The sequence below is a fragment of the Nothoprocta perdicaria genome, unplaced genomic scaffold (assembly GCF_003342845.1).
Source record: "Nothoprocta perdicaria isolate Ctin4 unplaced genomic scaffold, notPer1 scaffold_4, whole genome shotgun sequence".
Lineage (NCBI taxonomy): Eukaryota > Metazoa > Chordata > Aves > Tinamiformes > Tinamidae > Nothoprocta > Nothoprocta perdicaria.
The window spans coordinates 6,337,717-6,356,675 of record NW_020455643.1 but is presented as its reverse complement, the minus strand read 5'-3'; the positions used below and the strand labels follow the sequence as shown (position 1 = coordinate 6,356,675).

General features: G+C 40.2%; 1 long non-coding RNA gene across 1 annotated transcript; it reads left to right on the top strand.

The window, feature by feature from the left end:
• Positions 1-864: 864 nt before the first annotated feature.
• LOC112952523 lies at positions 865-14,725 on the top strand. The gene is made up of 2 exons (XR_003250412.1): positions 865-1,019; positions 14,080-14,725. It is a non-coding gene; the product is annotated as an uncharacterized LOC112952523 (long non-coding RNA).
• Positions 14,726-18,959: the final 4,234 nt, after the last annotated feature.

Genomic DNA, 18,959 nt, shown 5'->3' with positions numbered 1-18,959 from the left:
GCTGGTAAATCCAGCTCTCTGAGACTGCATGCAATGCTACTTACAGTAGGCAAGGCTTGGGAAGAAGCTCATTTATATGKGAATGACTGGATTTTAACGTGACCTTTGGTGGCAGTCAGAGTAGAGCCTGGCTGCCAGCTTTCTCCTGGCCAGCTGCTCAAGCCCTGCTGGTTGCATGGCCATGGAGATGCATGGTGAATGCTTGAAGTTTTCCTTGAAATCTCTTGAAATTCTGACCTTCAGGCTAAATCCAGAGCTTCMTATCTCCTCCCTGAGGTCTCTCCATACTTTGTGTTCTGTGTGTCATATGGGAGTCTCAGTTTACTGGAAAGGAAATTATCCCTTTTCATATCACTAACCTGACACMTATTGATCTATCTTTGACAAGGTAACATGCAAATGCAGGGCTAGAGGGGAGGTGTTGGGTGTTTTCTGTTACCCAGCTGTAGCCACCCCATCTCTGCTACCTGATCACAGCAGGATCACCAAACCAAACTGCTTTCTCTGGAGATTCTCTGGAGATTTCATCCTTGCTGTGTGACTTACATTGCAGCCTTTTCTTTTTTGTTTTCACTTGTTTGAACTTCAGAGCCTCACAGCAGCACATCTGTAGCTTTGCACCTGGATCAGGCCCTTTCCTCGTWCGGAGCCTTAGGAACATGCTTCATTTACAAAAACAACTCAGGAGCAKTTTAAGATGTTGCTGCTTTCACCTGGGTAGCCTCACAGCTGCAGGGCAGGTCTGAAGAGCCATTCCCATCCCCTGCAATGTCATTGAGGTTGACCCAAAGCACCTGTAGGCCCATTGCAGCATATTAGGGAGAGCTTTGCACCCCTATRGTAGAAGGCAGTACTGTTCTTGGCTGTTTGAGGAGATCCATGAGGGATGAAGAGCTTTGGTATCTTCATGCTGAGAAGGAAGTGCTAGCTAGTTGGTTTGACCTTGGAGGGTTTTATTCCCTGTGGAGACYTCTCCTGCTCTGAGGACAGTCGAGCTGCTGGTAGCACTGCAGAGAGCAGTAAGTACCCTGCGCTTGTCCCTGTGCTGCGTGGCTGTGTGYTCGGGGACTACTGCGTGCAGAAGGGTGTCAGCCTGAGCTCAGCAAGGTCCTGCCTGCCTCTCCTTGCCTGGCTGGCCTGCATGTCCATCYGTGGGCCTAGTGTGTCAGCCGCTCTGGAAAACCTTGTCCCTTCTTTTCCCCACTGCATCCTTTGTTGGGCTGACTGTGTTCCACGTTTCATGTGCTAAGTTGGTTGCTTCCCCATGCTGCTTCACTTGCTGTTTGTGCTCAACTCTTGACTGCTTGGGAAAACTAAATGTCAAATTGTATTTATTGAGAAAGGARTTTTTGGTGGTATTGTGCTGAAGTATGTGCTGCTTTTGATCAAGGAGGAAGATAATGCAAAAAAAAAAAGTGCAAATTGTTGGCTTCTTCAAGTCTTARGTGTGAGGCTTTCTCTTAGCTTTAAGTGTTTTATTGAAGTTTACTTTTGCAAATCCTAGAAAAGGTCTTCATAGTTCAACATAAGTATCAATATAATTCTTTAAAATGGATTTTTTTTAAATTAGAAAACCTTTTACCACTGTACTTAGTTTTATTGTAAGCTGTTTTGAACTCGTAGTAAGATTTACTTTTGTGGTGAGTCTTTCTGGGATGTGTATTTGAAACCTTCAGGACTTCTCACAAAATTTACCCACATAATTAACTGAAACATTAATTAAAACATTTCCTAAGTAATTGCTCAGACAAAGGAAAGTGGAAAGCAAAGGAAATTGATCTCATTAAAGAAACTCATAAACACAACATTGCATACTGCTATGGGAAGGCTTGCAGCAAAGGATACATAGCTCTGAATGCCTTCAGACCTTGAGATATTGCACCCTCAAAAACAGAGTGTTTTTAACAATGGAAAATGAGTGTAAATAGCACATCCCATGTGATATATTGCAGATTCATATATGCAGCAATTTGAACATGAAACTTTGCAGTTGTGAAGGCACTAGGTGGGATTATTGCCAGGCTCGTAGGACTCCCCGCTCCAGGGCTCATAGGCGTAGCCTTGTTCCATGCCTGGAGCAGCCGAGCCCCGAGGGCTCAGGGCTTGTTCCCAGCACCTCCTGCTAGCAGGCAGCTCCTGGCAGCTTTTCCTTGTCCTGCTTCTCCTGCTGTTTTCCATGCACTTTGCCGGGTGTGCGGCACTTCTCACTCTAGAGGTCAGTATGATGTTAGGAATGGAAGCGCTGCCTCTCCTGTTCCCTTTCCCTGATGCTCCAGAGTCAACTCTAAATTACACTCTTTCCTGTGCAAGGTGGAAGAGAGATCTCCTGCTGGAGAAATGCGCTTGTGAAAGCACAACAGCTCATRTGGGAAGCTCGGGGGACGTTCAGGAAAACAATAATTGCAGCTCTTTGTCAACGGGAAGTTATGAATGCACTAGTAGTAATTTTTAGAAGCCGTAGACAATAACATAATGTGAGTGGGTGATGGAAGAAATTATATAGGGTGGAATTTAGAGAGCTGGCAGCAGCCTAAGCATCACTGAGGACCTATTTCTGAGGGTTTAATTGCAGCTTAAATAGCACACAGGCCTTGTGCTCATCTTCGTTGTGGAAACGAGCTCCATGTAGAGTGAGCACCTCGAGCTGAACATGGGAAACGTAATCTGAGCAGCTGGAGAACGCTGCTCGGTGCTGAGATCAGACGTGAGCAGTGCAGATTTACGTTAGGGCATGCGTGCCATGAAGGTCTGGCACTGGATTTTGCTCTAGGATGCACTGATGTTGGTCCATTGAACTCTTCCATATCTTTACCTGCTTAGACGTATTGTTTAATTTTTCACTGCACTTCCTGGACTTGGGGTTCTTAGTTTGAGATTATCACTATTGCCTTGCAATGGCTTTTGATGTATGTTCCTGATAGGTATGTCTAACTCTATAATCCAGACAAATGTAACTTTTGTAAAACTAGAAGATTTAAATTGAATAAAAGCAGTCTCTCCCAATAGTTATTTTGGAAGCAGAAATAGAGATGAAATATTAGTGCAGTTCAAGTAGCATTTATTTTTTCAGAATAAAATAACCTGATAAATCTAACTGCTTTCTTTTTAATTGAGAAGTAACCTGCAAATTGCTGCTCTTCTCTGGCAACAGATCTGTTATTCAGATGTCTGCTAAATAGTCTGTCTGACTTTTATTTTGGTTCTGGGTTTGTTCACAAACCATTCACAAATTGTCGACTTTTATTATTCACTGTGTGTGATTGGGCATGTGGTATATTTCCTGCTCTGCGATTTAATGACTGAAACATTTTGACAGGGAGTAGCAAATGGTGAATGACAACTAGTAAACAACAGGCAACTCGGGGCGTTTGCAAGCACTTTTGCAAGTATTACCAATTGGGAGAACATTGCTGAAGCCTGGCTAGTCTGACCTCTGTGAATTATAATGATTCACATCTTGGCCATTTAGTTACAGATGCATTTGAGTCAGTTTGTCAGCATTTGCCCAGCTCTTCTAGGTTTGTACACAAAATCATTGACAATGAATGATATGTCTTTCACTCAGCTCAAGCCTTGCTTTACTTCTAAATAAATTGTAATTCTGAAACTTGGCAACAAGGGAGCAAATTCTTATTTTCCTATCGGAGCAATAAATGTGAGTAACACACACTCTAGAAGGAGTGTTGACTCTGTGCTGTGTTATCAATCTCTGCAACATAAACATGATGTTAAAGTCAGCTTGGGTGCCTGTATCTTTGCATTAGAAATGTAGTGTCTCCATGATGTCTGAAGCTTAGTTATGGTCACTTAGATATCCTGCTGCTCTTCTGCAATTGTAAGAATTAGCCTAGTTTTATTCAGTAAACCTCAGTCTCATTTCCCATAGAGAACCCGTTGGGTTTTTTCACTTCTTTGCATTGGTGCTTAGAAAACAGCCCTGTTCCAGAGCAGAGGCTTTGAAATGGTGCTGGAAGTGATGCTCACAGGGCATGTGCGAAGCTCCCTTTGTAGCAGCAGCCTGGGATCCATGAGCTGTGTAAATGATTAAGGTTCTGTAACGCTGCAGGCAAAACCTTCTCTCTTGCTCCATGCTGTAGATATCGTCAGTATTTTCTGCGTGCATGGTACTTTCATTGACATCAATGGGAATTCCACACTGAATAAGGAAGAAATATTTGTGTTCTGGATAAGTGCCTTATTTGGGTGCTTATTAACACCCACTCGCTTGGGCAACGCTCCTGTTGGCTTTGATCTTACTGGAGAGCTGCCCACTGGATTAGGATCCCTGTTTTTGAAGAGCTGCTGAATGGCACATTAAAGACAAGGGTCAGCAATGACAGAAACACAATTTTTCTTGCTTTCCCCACCACAGAGCTATCATCTGCATTAASACACTGCAGTTCTTCTTGAAAGATTAATAGTCCTCCACTGGTAACAGATTTTCCACTAGCAGAAAGCAGCACGCCCGCTGATGAGTTTATCATTTGAATTTTGAATCCAGTTGGGAAGTTGAGACGTAAACTCTTCCATGATGGTGATTTGTGGGATATTTCCAGTTTTTCAGGGTTAGCTTATTAAGCAGCCTAGCAGCGATATAAGTGCAAGTCGTTGAGAGCATAAATCAGAGGAAGCTCCTGACAAAGACTCGCTGTGCAGACAGCAACTGTAGGGCTGGGGATGTCTGAGGTGTGATGTTCAAAAATACCTGCAGAATTAACAACCTGTGTGTGTGTGTACATACATTTTGGGTGTTTTCTTTAGTTTTTTTTGTGTTTGGCAGCACATGGTGCTCAAGGGACCAAGTAGGCATCTGTAGGGTCTTTATGTTGTAGTCTGTATATAGGATGATTTTCATTTTGCTTAAAGATAAGCAGTTCTTATTTACAGTTTTTTCTTTGCTTTCTTTCCTGCTCTCGTTAGAGGTGGGGGAGGATGGAAATAGCAATGGACTCGATCACATAGCTTGGCAAGTATAGAGCTCTGCACAGGAGATTTCACATCTTGTTTGTAACAAACCTCTGGATTCCTGTTAAAATGAAGTTGTTAAAAGGGCATGATCAAATGCAAATTCTTCAGTGCTTGCCCTGCAAACCTGAAAGTACTAAAAATGTAAAAGATTCTGGAGTAAAACCAGTTGTGTAAAGAATAAATATTGAGCTGTGCAAACCCTAGAAATAACGTCCAAACATCATAATTTTCTATGRGACAAGTTTGTGCTGAACTGGAATATAAGTTGAAAACTTTTATGGACAAGGAACTCTGAAGAACAGTGTAGGGTAGAAATATTTTCCTGTTTAGATTCCCATTAGTATTATACTTTTTTGAAGTATGTGGTGCTGTAGTTCAGGTGTCTCTTGTTAGAAATTGAGCTATAGAGGTCAAACGTTGCCAGCTTGGTGTCTCTCAGGACAGTCTCACCTTTATGGCTTCCACAAAATGGTAAACATGGAAAAAAAAACCCAAAATGTTTCTTGCAAACTACAGTTTTGCAAAATGTTTTCCCCAGCCCCACACCATTACAAGCTGCTCTAGCAAAAACTCCTGTCCATCTGTGTGCATGATGTTGACACCAACCCTTATTTAAAGGTGAACTTGGAGGCACAGGGTGGCAAGTTCTCGCTCTGGCCATATCCATCTGCTCAGCTCTACTTGCTCTGAAAAATATGTGTCTAACTGCATTCAGAATAATGGGGCATCCTGCTTCTGTAGTGACTCCTATTTGAGTAACTTGATGCAAACTGCAGGCCTGAGGGTGATTCAGACGAATCACACAAGGTCTGTAGACCAGAGGTCTATGGACTAGGTCAAGAGTGTGCGAGATTCAAGAAGTAGTTGTGTTGGACTTGGTGGGGGAGCTCGTCAGCTATTTGCTTGCTATTTAACATAACAGAAATATGCATAACAAACTCTGCAGGCAACGTGCAGAAAAAAGTGAAAAAAGTGTGAAGTTTCTCCTGTGAAAAAAAAGTGGCAGAGAGAGTGAAGCATGGAGAGGAGAGACCTGTTTTCACAAGCATCCTCTGAACATGGTGCTCTAGCCACCAGGTGATGCAGCAGCTTCTGTTTGCAGCCCAAGACTTGGTAGATGGCAGCATGGAGGGAAAAGCTGGGCGAGAGCCTGGCGTGTAAACTAAGAATGAGTAATTGCAGAAGATCCCTACTTCTCTAGAAGCAATTCTCAGGCTAGATAATGGGCCTTGGAAAGCTAACGAGATAATAGGGTTTCCAACTTAACATTTTCTAATTGCTTCAAATGAAACCCCATTAGAAGCAGCTGGTGTGATTCACAACAAATGCAAATTATCATATATTTTTAGTTTTTCTTAATAACAYTTGTCTACCCCAGATGTAATCTCTTCCCTAGATTATGTGATAGCTCTCGTTTCAGAATGGAAACTTTAGTACTACTTTTATGGACAAATTTATTTCAATGTATTATCAGGAAAATCCAGTATATTTCCATGTATCAAGTATCTGAAAAAATAATCGTTGCTAGAAGACAGTTATAAAGACCAAATTAAAGTAATATATGTAGCCACATCATCGCTGCTCAGTGCAGCTACATGAAATTTGAATCCAAGCCATATGTTGGTAACTTGTGATCTGGGGCCAGATGCTTTGAGCCAAGAATTTCTTTGGCTTCCTGAATCTAGAGGAGGAGAAAGGCATCACATTTTTCATGGGGTGCTGAGACCCAAACAGAATTGGGAACATATTTAGTTTTCAAGCAGAATTATTCTCTGCTAACCTCTGTGTACAGAGGTTGTATTTCTTTCTGAGAGAGAAAAAATTAGCAAATGAATTATTTGCTAGTCTAACCCAAATCCTCATCTGCATTAAATCCCAAGAAAACCACAAATCTGTATCTTAATAGCTCCTCTTAATCAAAGGTTGGATTAATATTAAATAATCCAATGCTGAAAAAAACACTTTTGTAAGAGCTATATGGATTTTGAAATATGGTGTTGATTTTTTATAACTAAAGAGGGCGGGAAATATTTTCCACAGACCATAAATACCACTGTATAGAAGATAAGATAGATATTTATAGATGATGGATCTAATTCTGACTGAACTGAACCTAATTTTGGAGCGGTCACTGCCAATATATGTTACTTTTGGAGGAAGATTTTGAATGAGCTTCCATGGGGAATGAAAGACCATTGAAACWCCTAGATATTTGTTGAGGCACTCGTTATAGGTAAGAGATTGTCTGAGAAAGAAGATTAGGTTTCAGATTATTTTCCAAATTCATGATGACTTTCCTCTGTGTTTCTGGATTTACAGGAGTCTGTAATCCATGTAGGCTTATGAGAGTAATCAAAGGTTATAAACCTAAAGCCCTGTAGTACAGATGTAAATATAATAACCATGTTAATATAATATAGGGCTATATTAATCTGTGTTATGTATTAATCAGTCAAAGTTTTATTTAAAGGGTTCYTTTCAAAGTTGCCAGACTTATAATCTGACATTATTTGGTTAAAATTCTCACATCACAAATGAAAAGCTCTCTTTTTCTGGTTCTGAAACAGTATGCTAAAAAAGCTTAGCAAATCATATAATGACTGTGATTTTTTTCCATAACTTGCATTTTTCTCAATATAAATGATATAAGTCCCTAATCATGCTCTTGCTATTTTCATATTGCTGTTTCCTATCATCTGTTTCACGTTAGACTTGCCACAGTTCAGTGTTTGAATTGCAGCCCTGGCTGGAGACAGTTTGTTTGGCAACAGCAGTTTCCAGTGGACTTAAAGCATATGTGTGGCTTAGCTATTTTTTGTTTGTTTTTTAACTGAACTTAGGTTTCTAAATAGGTTGTTCTACCAAAATTTAAGTTTAGTATTTAGTAATTGCTTTTAGTTGGCAGTGTCCTTCTGAAAAGATGATGTCAATCTAGTGGGGGTCAAGCCAGGGGAGTAAAATATGAAGCAGGGGGCTGGTTAGAGTATTACATGAAGGAAAATTCCCCCAGTAAACTTGGATTCTTTATATTTTGGTACCCTAGAGTCCTGTTCTCATGCTTTTCTCTCTACTACTAAATTTAAGGCTTTTTTTTTTCCACATATAAGCCAAGATTTTCGCATAATAACATGATTCCAAGGTTTTTGTGTAATAATGTGTCTCCAAGAGCAGCTTCACAAAGTCAATAATGGAAAGCCTGTTTTAAAATTGGGAAGGTAGCCAAGCAGTGGGCCAACATACTTGCATATATTGGTGAAGTTTCCACTCCAGGAAAGAATATAAGTTCAAAGCTTATGTCACCTGGCCCTCTGCCCCAGTAAGGAGTCCGTGTTATGTTCCAACTACCTGGACATATTTAGTAAGACCATTTATTTTTCACTTGAAATTTTCATGTGAAATTCCATTGCTGGTCATACTTTTGAACTGGATGCAGGTACATAGTGCATTTAAAAATTCAAAAATTCTTAGTCTTGCTCCTTCCCCCTGTATTTTTTTAAGAACTGAGGAGCATTACTGCTTTTTGAGAAGTTTCACCAGATTGTTGCTTCTGTGGGTAAGATATTTCTTGGTGTTCCTCGGTGTTCATTGTGTTAAGACATTCAAGCACTGCAAAATGGTTCTACCGTTATTTAAAGCAAATGAATTCTGCTGCATCAGAATGTGTGGGTCTGGGTACATAAAACTCATCCTCAGTGTAAGTGTCTTGTCAGTTTACAGTGAAAGCAGGAAAAAGGGAGAGGAAGAAAAAGCAAGCGCGATGCAGAGCATCGTTCCCTACTTCCCAWTTCTATTTCCTCCGCTGCTCTCAGCAGATCAGTCTCTTCTGTCATTAGACAGAAAGTCTAATGACAAGTACCGATCATGCCAAAATTTGGCAATAAATCTCCTATGGCCTGTTTACATGGTTGCTTCTAGCTCTCTTTCTGGGTATGTTTTCAGTGTAGTTTCCAAAACCATTCATCAGTGAGTAGGTCTGAGGAGTGAGAATTTGAATGTGACATGTGCTTAGAGGCAAGCACAGAGCCTTCAAACCACCAGCCTGGTACGCTGCTTTTATTTATTTTTAAAATTAGGACCAACACTGAAACATGCATCTTYCAGTGTTTACTGCCTCTTTATTAGAAGAAGATGCTTACAGCTACTTGGAGTTTTCAATCATTTTTAATCACTCCAGATTTCAATTGTTTTGACTGAAACTAGATGATGTACTCRATCTCAAGTGGTCAAGAGCTTAGCACGTTTTTTTCAAGTGGTATTGCCGGTAAGGATGGGACTGGACTTGTTAAGCCTAGTTCACCAGCTGGTATCACCAAGTGTTATGTGAATATACGATCTCCTTGACAGAATGKGAAGACACCCAGCTTGGCCCATGGCAAGTGAGAGGATGAGATGCCCTTCATTTCAGAACACCAAATGCCTTTTGGACCTCTTGTTTGCGTATAATCTTTGTGCTAGTTGAAAACCATGGGSTACTTTCTGTAAAAGTCTTCTCAGCCTGTGCTACCCAGAACCCAACTGGGGAGAAGTGCTGAGAGCTCCCAAGTGCACATGATTCCCCTGGAGATGATTCTCTTGTGCACCATGTGCTCAGCCTCTACTGCAAGGCAGCATCTCTGCCCCATGGGACTGTAATGCAGGACTTGGGCTGCCTATGGAGGCACCTTTTGCCCCTAGGCACCAAGGGGAGTAGCTTTCAAGGTYGTGTCATGATATTTTTGTGTGCCTGTGTGTTTAGGAAGTAGTTAGCCTAAAAAATAGGAAGAAACAAAGAGAATATTTCCCCCTTTTAGTCCCTTTGCAACTCAGTTTTGCATCTGAAAAATAAGAACAATATACTCTTGCTCATAAAAGTGAAGATTCATGTTGCATTCCTCATGAATCATGCAAATAGTGTGTCATGTCCCATTTCTAGCAAAGCTTACAAGGAAACAAACAATGTTATTGTCAGAGAACAGCATCAATAAGAAGGAAAAAGGCTGAGAGAGTGGTTTAGAGGTTTGTCTTTTTCTTCTCCTCCTAAGTGAGGAAGTCAAACTCTGTAGCTGTTTTCCTGTGATTTTTTTTTTTCCTTTTTCCTTTCTTGTCCCTGAATTAAGCAATGGATGCTCACAGAAGGCCTCGTGTCCCAGCAAGTGACCACAGTAGCACCAGAAGTCATTTGCAAGGGAAGACTGGTGCATGTAGGACAACATTATCACAAGACTGTTTTGACTTCCCAACGAGCCTTGTTATAGTTTTGTAGGGTAGCAAGTGCTGTTATGGCTTGTCAGATTTATTCCTTTGCTCTCCTTTTGTTCCTGTGTGGCATAATCTGTTTTCACAAACACGGTGATTTAAGGAGCTCAAAGGTGAGTTCCCAGGTGCTTTGCCTGGCTGGTGTTGAAATAGCTCAGTTTGGTTTCCCTCTTGAAGACTGTGCTCACACAGTGGAAAAATTGACACTGTTGGCATCCTTGAGCCTGCTCGAGGAAGGACGTTCCCATTGTGTGGCTGCRAAGGCCGCAGATGAAAAGAGGTGGTATGACTCAGAGCTTATTAAAAGGTATTAAAACACTTCATCTTTTTATCCGTATGAGCATAGAATGAAGAAGGCTGTAGGTGGCAATAACATTGGTGTCTCATTTTTCTTCATGTTTCAATAAACATTCCTGCACTGTAGAAGGGTAGGAGATTTTATTTAGCTGGAGTTGTCRAAGTGCTTGCTCCCATCAAATTTCATCTCACTTTTTCCTTTGTCCCTCTGGTGATGGGCATCATCTGTTCATCTCCTGCAGGGTTTTGAACTCAATTATTATGACTATCTCTTGCTGTCCTTATTTTCTCTGCACGATTTCTGTGTTCCCATTGTTTTAGATTAAATTAGCCCAGATCCGGTCCCTAGCCTTAGCAAATTTAAGCCTCAGTGCAAGAGAGAACATTCCTAATTTTTAACATTGTTATTGTCTTTGGTGAGCTTTTCAAAAGCTGTGATCTTGATTTTTGTACAGTCTTTGTGGATGTTTTGCCTTTTTTTCTTTTGCTTTTTCCTCTCATTCTCATACACTCAAGCCAGATAGCTGTGCTTTAGCACCTCGGTTTTATAGCTCGTAAAAACTGGCCTTGCCTTGCAGTTTTTACTCAAGTATATCTTTGTTAGACTTYCCTAAATTAGGACCAGGTCCTAAAGCACTGGAGTCTTATAACTCCATAGCAGAGCAAATGTCTYTTTCTATGTAGACTACTCCTTTCCTCCCAAATCTCCAAAATTCATAGTGTGTTAAWTGAAACTCCAGTTCAAAATGATGAGATTTTATTTCTGTTTATTAAGTGTTTCCATTAGATTACCTTCTTATGCAGAGTGCATAAGAAATAATTCAGAAACAAAACAAAAATATCAGACTTAGTATTTCAAGCTATTAGAATAAAATATGTAAAGGCTTTTTTCAAGATTGTTTTCCTTTCTTTTATTAAACCTCTGAGGGCTCTCAGTGAATGTGATGTGATTTTGCAAGTTATTTCAGTTGACAAATAAGTTCTTCCTTTGAATAAAATATTTGCTTGAAAAATATTTCACTTGGCTCCAGCAATATAGCATATGGCCCTGTGTAATTTCTCTCCATGGGATGTGTTTAACCTTGGGTGACAGGCATACTGTCAGTGGTTAATAATCCTCAGTGGAAAATCTGTCAGAAATAATGTTTTGCTTGTTGAGATCTCATTTCATTCTGTATTTACCTGTAATGCAGCCTGAGGTGACGAAGACTCGTTGCTTTGTGGGCAAGCTTGCACTCAGGGATTTCCCAGCACTTAGGGAGCTAAATCCTATTTTTGTGCTCTCCAAATGACCCCCCATGAAACGTACCCAAAAAGGAGAACTGTCCTGCAGAAATGGCCTTTCAGCCTTGCACAGCCATCACCTGAGATATAAATATGGTCTTGGCTGCTGATCTGGGCTTTTTTCTAATGCTGTATTGCCTCCTTATTGCTTAATTCCCTGCCATGGACTGGTCAAGAAGGGACAGAATGAGGAGGCGGGGAAATTATATGAYGTTTAGTAGTAAACTGGAGAAAAGATGACTACAGAATTCTGCATCCTATAGGAACGCTTCTACCATGCTGGATGTTGAAGGCATATTTAAAGCATAAGTCCAGCCCTACTTCAGAATATTTTGATGCATTAACTTTAATTGCTGAAGAAATGGAGAGTTTTTGGGCAGTTGAAATTATATTACAATATGTAGGACTGAAAAATTAATTTTAAATGGTTTGTGGACATACAAAGGGTTCATTCGCTGCATATAACATGCTCGTAAAATAATATCCTGTAATGTGCTGAACTCTTCATAATTTTCATGAAGCTGCATCTAATTGTACTAGAGTTGACTAATTCTGCCACTGCCATCCTTTGAGAGGAATAGCGTTTCAAGAGATGACTAACCCTCTAATTATTCATTAATTCTTAATTCAGAATGAAAATTCAACATCTACACTGTGTATATCTACTGCAATACCATACAGAATATGTAGAATAGGATCATTCATTTTGAAATGAATATTAGGTAGCACTAAATGTTACCCTATATTACTAACAACAGCTAACCACTTATGAATATAGGTGGTATTTATTATCTTATWTATTTTTATAATAGGGCTTTATTTGTATTTATAATGCATGATGGATTTCAATTTCTGGGAACACTCTGTTCTGAACATCAAGCTTGAGCTGATAGTTATATTTGTGTGAATCATCCGCTATGATCTCTTAAAAAATATTTGTTAGTCTTTGTCCTCTGTTTAATTAAAGGTGGTTTAAGTCTATCTGCATATTATTCTGCAAGTAGATCTAACCCTCAGATAGGTACAGCAGATGACACTTAACTCCAAATAAAAGGCAAACCTCCTCTGCTGAGGATGGAGCTGTGGTGCTATGTTGTGCTTCAGGATTGCCACATGGATGTGATGTTGGATGTGCCATGGATGTCAGTGAGGATAGTTTTGCTGGAARGAGTCTCTGATTCAGTGCTTGATGCTTATAATATAGGCAAAACATAAAAATACAAGCCAGATTCAAGGACGTGCTGCTGGAAGGTTACATATAGCCTTAAGTTTTACTCTTGCTCAACTATTGCAGTAGTCCGGTTATAACTACTAATTTTTTTGTAGAAYGTAAAAAAAAAAAAAAAAWTTTGCAAGATGWCCAGATCTGGTTCCAGACTTTAAATACTTTCTTATTTTGGTGGATTCTAGGCAGGTAATGTATTACCAAACTGAACTTTATTAATAAAGTGATTGAATGTAATGTGCTGGGTATTTTTAAATGCAAACTAGGGCTGCTGCTTCCTTTATAGAATTGTTCTTGGTGAGGTCCAGGAATCAGACTCTTAATTCAAGAGCTAGTTTCATAATGATTATTGCAGCAGGGAAGAGCTCTGAATTCAAGATTAAGCTGTGAGCTCCTCAGGCAAGTATGACTATGTTGGCTCTCTCAGGACTCCCATTCAAGGAAACAGCAAAGACTTTCCAAAAGTACACTAGTTACCTTTAAGTACAAAGTAAAATGGAATTACCCCTTTGTGCTTCATCAAGCTAGGAGATGTTACTTATCTCATTGCAACTATACATTTGTTACAGCAGCTGGGACATTTGCATGAAGAGATGTTCAGTTCCTGATCTAACCCACCTTTTTGACCATAGTTTACTGCTTTATAGATGTACCAGGTGAAATGTCTTGGAGTTTTATGAGAGCAGTGATGTCGTCATTATCATGAATTTAACTTTGAAGAGATTTTACCATGCATTTGCACAGAAATAGGGTCTCATTTGATCTGTTTGTGGTGTAACTTACTGTTTCATGTAAGTTGTGGTAGGAAAAGTGCTAAGCCATGGTAGCGGTCTGCAGTGGTTTGACCTGAATGTAGTGATTTGTTTGCCAGTTCACAATAGCAATGTAGATATAAGATATTAGGACAACTTCTATGGAAAATTAGTGTTGGTTAATGTGATCAAAACCTCTTTTGGCTTTTTTTTTTTACAGCCTTTTTAATATATGGATTTAAACACTGTGCAAGGATAGTAGCACTTTCCTTCTAGGAGTGACTTTATTGATTTGCATTTTTCTCTTTTTACATGCAGAAGACTGTCTACAAAGAGCAAAGACATCAATACTTGTGTGAATATATGTACCCACCTGAATGTATATGCCAGAACTATTGATGGGATTTCTTCATGTCCAGGAAAATTCAATTGAAACAGTTCTGTGAGCCTCTGATCTGCAGTTTTCACTASTGTGATAAATTATGAATTCTGCGGGAGTCTCTGTGGTCATTTGGCATATCAGCAGATTGTGAAAAGAAATGGTAYCTTTGAGAGGAGCTATGATTTTGATACAAATTGTATTATAATGAAGAAAYTTATTCCCTCCTTAATCTATTCGTTAATGTTAAAATGCAGAGAAATGTCYTGAAAGCAGAGAGAAGCCTGCTGTAAGGAGCTGTCAGAGGGGTGGTAGCGCATGGTGCCTGGAGAGATGGAGACTGTGTGGTCCAGCATCTCTGGAAGATGAGAATAGAGAAACCGTACAGAGAACAGGCTCATAAGAATTTCAAAGCTCCTGTGGAGATATGCTCTAAAATATTCCTTTTGAAGACCTGGAACTGAACCCGAAGCCTGCTCAGGCCCTTTAGAGCACAGGGAGGTTGCATTCATTTTGAAACACCTCCCTTTAGTGCCCCTGAGCTTCTGACCGAGCTTCTGTTTCTCCCGCTTAGTCCTTTTTCTTTTTACTGGAATTATTTGTCTGTGGGGCAGCGGTCACCAGATCTAGGTTCGCAGATCCCTTGGGATGGCTGGAGGAGGGTGGTTTTCCTGGAATTCAGTTCCTAATGAGGAGCTTGGATGACCACGTAGCCTGTGCAGGGGCTTTACCACCTCTTTATTTTACACAGCGCTGCAGAGAAATTAGCCACTGTCAGACAGCCAGTGCAATAGAGTCCTTCCCAAGCCCCAGACCAATTTTTGTTCATCTCTGGAACTGGTTGTTCCTACCTCTTCCATTCAGTCCCTTCGAATAAAGACGTCTGAATATGGAACTATAATTTCCGTGCAGTTCTAGCCCGTGTGCAGGTAACGGGGACGCAATGTACTGCTGGAAATGCATGTTGTATCGTGCAACTCGTTCAGCCTGTAATTACCCCTGTTCCCCCTCCTCCTCGTGGAGCAGAACAGCTACAGACACGTAGGTGGCCATGCCTCTGCTGTTTGGTAACTGCCGAGATAACAAATGGTGGGATAGGCTAGGACTCAGGGATATGGTGGCTTTTAAAATCCTAATTATTTTCCTAATCCTAATTTATTGTGCTGATTTATTGTGAGGATTATGGTAAATATGTGGAATGTGTGATGTTTAGGATTCAGAAGCAGGATTTGTTCAAATACCTCCTCAGTTTGGGGMTTGCTCAGAGATTGGCTGAGTGATGGTTTTAACGAGGAAAAGGGTTATATTGACTGAAAGCAAGTCCTAGAAGGAAGTGCCATAGGTATGGCCAAAATGACATAAATAAGGGTAGGAGATCCCGTGCAAAGTTTTGTGGAAATGTGGTGCCTTTGGGGGACAGAAGAGCAGAGATGCTGCACAGGGACTTCCTCTGTCTTCTGCTGTCCTGGATTTCATGCTGGGAGCATGCCAAGCTCATCAGCCTACTTCTTTTTTTTTTTTTTTTTTTTTTGGGGGGGGGGAAGGCTTCCTTTGAAGCCAATCCAAAGGTGCTGATGTCAGTGGAAGCCTTACTTTCCTCCAGGGGCTTTGGATGAGGCCTTTGCTGGGTGGGAATGGTATGTAGGGCCTCTGGCAACATCCAGGGATGGGCGGGAAGGGGGAACGTATGAATAGACACAAATGCAGCCTTGGGGTTGTTTAAGCTTAAGTATGTTCAGATTTTTTTTTTTTAAGGAGCCTGAAATATTCAACATTATTGATTTCCACTTTTTTCCTGCTAAACTTCCAAATTGTAAAATAGGGGCCATTGACAATATTTTTGCTACAAGGGCTTGTTCTCAGTTTCTACCTGTGTGATTTATTTATTTATCCACTCCTGGGAGAACACAGTTCCCAAGCCAGGAATAGTCTTTTTTAGGAGCCAATAAGTCAGTGCTTCAGGCCTGATGGTGCCTGTTCATTGGCATCACCTGCTATTTTTCATTCCTCATATTTGTGCTTCCCCCCAGCAGAGCAATGTAGGGGGATCGGCCACAAACACTGCGTTTCTGATATTTTCAGCTGCAAAGTGATGGATTTCAGACCTTCACTGTTTAGAATGAGTATGTCTGAATCTAGGGGGTTTTGTGCTGGTTAAACAAATAACAATCCCGGTAATCRGACCGAGATCTTGTTTGCAGATCATGACACCCATAACCTTAGTTTAGACCCTGCTTTATGAATTTTCTACAAATGCATCTGTTTACAGCACTTCCATTTTCACTGCATTTTACATTACAGCACTTACATTTTCACTGTAGCTATCAGCTAGTTCCCGACTGGATGCGACTGAAACTAGGATGGGAGCCAGCATGCTCACAGGGAGCCTTTTGTCTTTTTCCACACTTACCAAAGCAATTTTGCAGCATGAGCATCGAGAACATTGCCAATAGTGTAGTATTATGAGCAAATTTAAGATGGAATAATTATTGCATTAACTTGTGTTTTTGAAAAATAACCTCAGCACCGTGTTATTAGCCTCATGACAGACTTAAAAAGTATTTTCTAAAAAGTGGAGCTTTTATCCTATCTTTTTTCTAACCAAAGTAAGTCAAGGGTAAAAAAGGAGACAAATACTATAAGAGAAATTTTCAATGCAGAGGAGCTTCATTAGAACAGAAGTGGTATTGCAGTGGTTTAATTAYTATAAAATAATAATTATTTTAAGGCAACAACATATTAAGCGAATGATTGAACTATTGATAGTACAATCATGATAAATACCACTAAAACATGGCTGTAAAATGGCCAAGTGACAAGAGAAAACAGAAAGCATTAAAACTTATCGAAAGAGGTGTATTCTTCTGGTTTAGAAATATTTACATTCCAGGATCAGGCTTTGTGCAGAACTACTAGTGTTTCATTGAGCCATATAATTTCTTGACATGATTTTCAYGCAAACGTAGCTGCTGAATTGCAGTTAGTGGTACTTAACTGATTGAGGAAAGGTGAGTTTCTGCCCTTGCTACCCCAGGCATGTTGTCTCCACAGGGTTAAAATCACTGGGATTTCTAAAATAAGTGAGATGGAGGAAGACAACCTAGACTCGAATGTATTGCTCTGCATATTTAGGAGGGGAAAAGTCAATGCAAGTCTAACAGAAGTATTGCTTAAGAAAAAAATAAATAAAATAAAGCCATATTGAAACATAACCTGCAAAGAGCATGTACCTGTGAACCCAGCAAGGACTCCCACTCCGCACGCTCCTCCTGTGGGCATAATTATGGTATTTGACTTTTAAATCTCTGCATGTTCCGGCAAGGTGATGACTGGAATAATAATAATTGAAGAGTCTGATGTTACCTAGCAATGATGCAGTTTATGCTTTACCAGTGTCTTCTAATGTTATGCCTTATAAAAGATGACAAGACTTGCTTTAAGTCTTAATCCATCAGCAGCACTATAATCTACTCAGGTGAGCTGTATCCCCTTCTTGCACAGATAAACAGCATAAAAACTGGGTCATTTTGAGAAACTTTGAAGCACTGTTTTGGGAACAATTACAGTGTGTGTTGGTTTGATTTTTGTCCTCTGTTTCTGGCCCAGATTCAAAAAAAAAAAAAAAAATCAGTTTGAATTTTCAGGAGTTCATGATGAAGAATGAATGCCCTGTCTCATGCAATATTGTATATATTTACTACTGACTTTGACACTTGTATTTTTAAAAAAATCTAAACTTTTAATTAAAGAAGTTGTTGTCTTCAGTAGGCAATTGGTCAATGAAGTGATGTACGACTTCCAGATCCAAAGTTTTCCAGCATATTCTTCTTCCACACTTCTGATGCCTTCTAGCCAGAGCTGTGTCACTGCCGGCTTTTTTCTAGCAGCCTTTCTGGGCTGCCACTTCATACCCCAACTTGTGCCTCGAAAGCCTGATCTATCAGCCTTCTCCTGACTGCAGGGATTTTAGACTTAAGCCTTTTGACACTGGATGCCTGACAGACTGAGGGGTGGCTCTGGGTGGCAAGTTCTCACGTTCCCAGGGGTTGTGCTCAAAGAGCTTGGCCAATGCTGGTCGCAAAAGCTTCTGTCTGTTGGRCAGTTTTGCTGCTGGGAGGCTCAATGGCTTTAACTCCTAAGGACAGGAGAACAAGAAAAACTCAGGATGGTAAAACAGGAAAATGAGCAGGAATGCTGCACTGATAGCTCTTTGTTTAATCAACAGGGTAGAGGTGACTTTTGTCCATCTTCCCAGAAAAGTGAAGGCATTTCCATGTTATTTCTGAGTTCAGTTAGCATTACTTTTCAAGCAGCTACCCTTCAGCTCCCTGCATTTGGCAAATTGCATGATAATTAGAAATAACACCAGGATAAATACTGCCTTTTAATGTTTGTACCGCTTGTAAAATTTAAGCAGCAACAAAAAAAWTCCAATCATTTTCCTAAACAAAGCAAAAATTAATTATGTTTCTTTCAAATAGTCGTCTTAAGAATTAATCTATCGGGGGAAAAAAAATATATGATATGCCAAGCTGCAAGTGGTGGCATTGTCCACTAATAAAGTGAGCACAGTTTGTTGGCAACCTTCTGATTAAACTTTCCGTCTTCCTCCTTTTCAGCCCAGTTTAAATCTAAACATTGACAGAAACAATTTCTGTGAGGAAAATGGAAAAGTTCATAGGGTGGTTGAAGTTGCATAGCCTTCCCCATGAATGTGTCTGGGAATTCCTTCAATTTATGTATAATTTCTCTTGCCCCTGAGGTGCAATGTGAGTGACTTCCCTGAAGCGTTCCTGCTAGGCTTCTTGCATACTGTAAA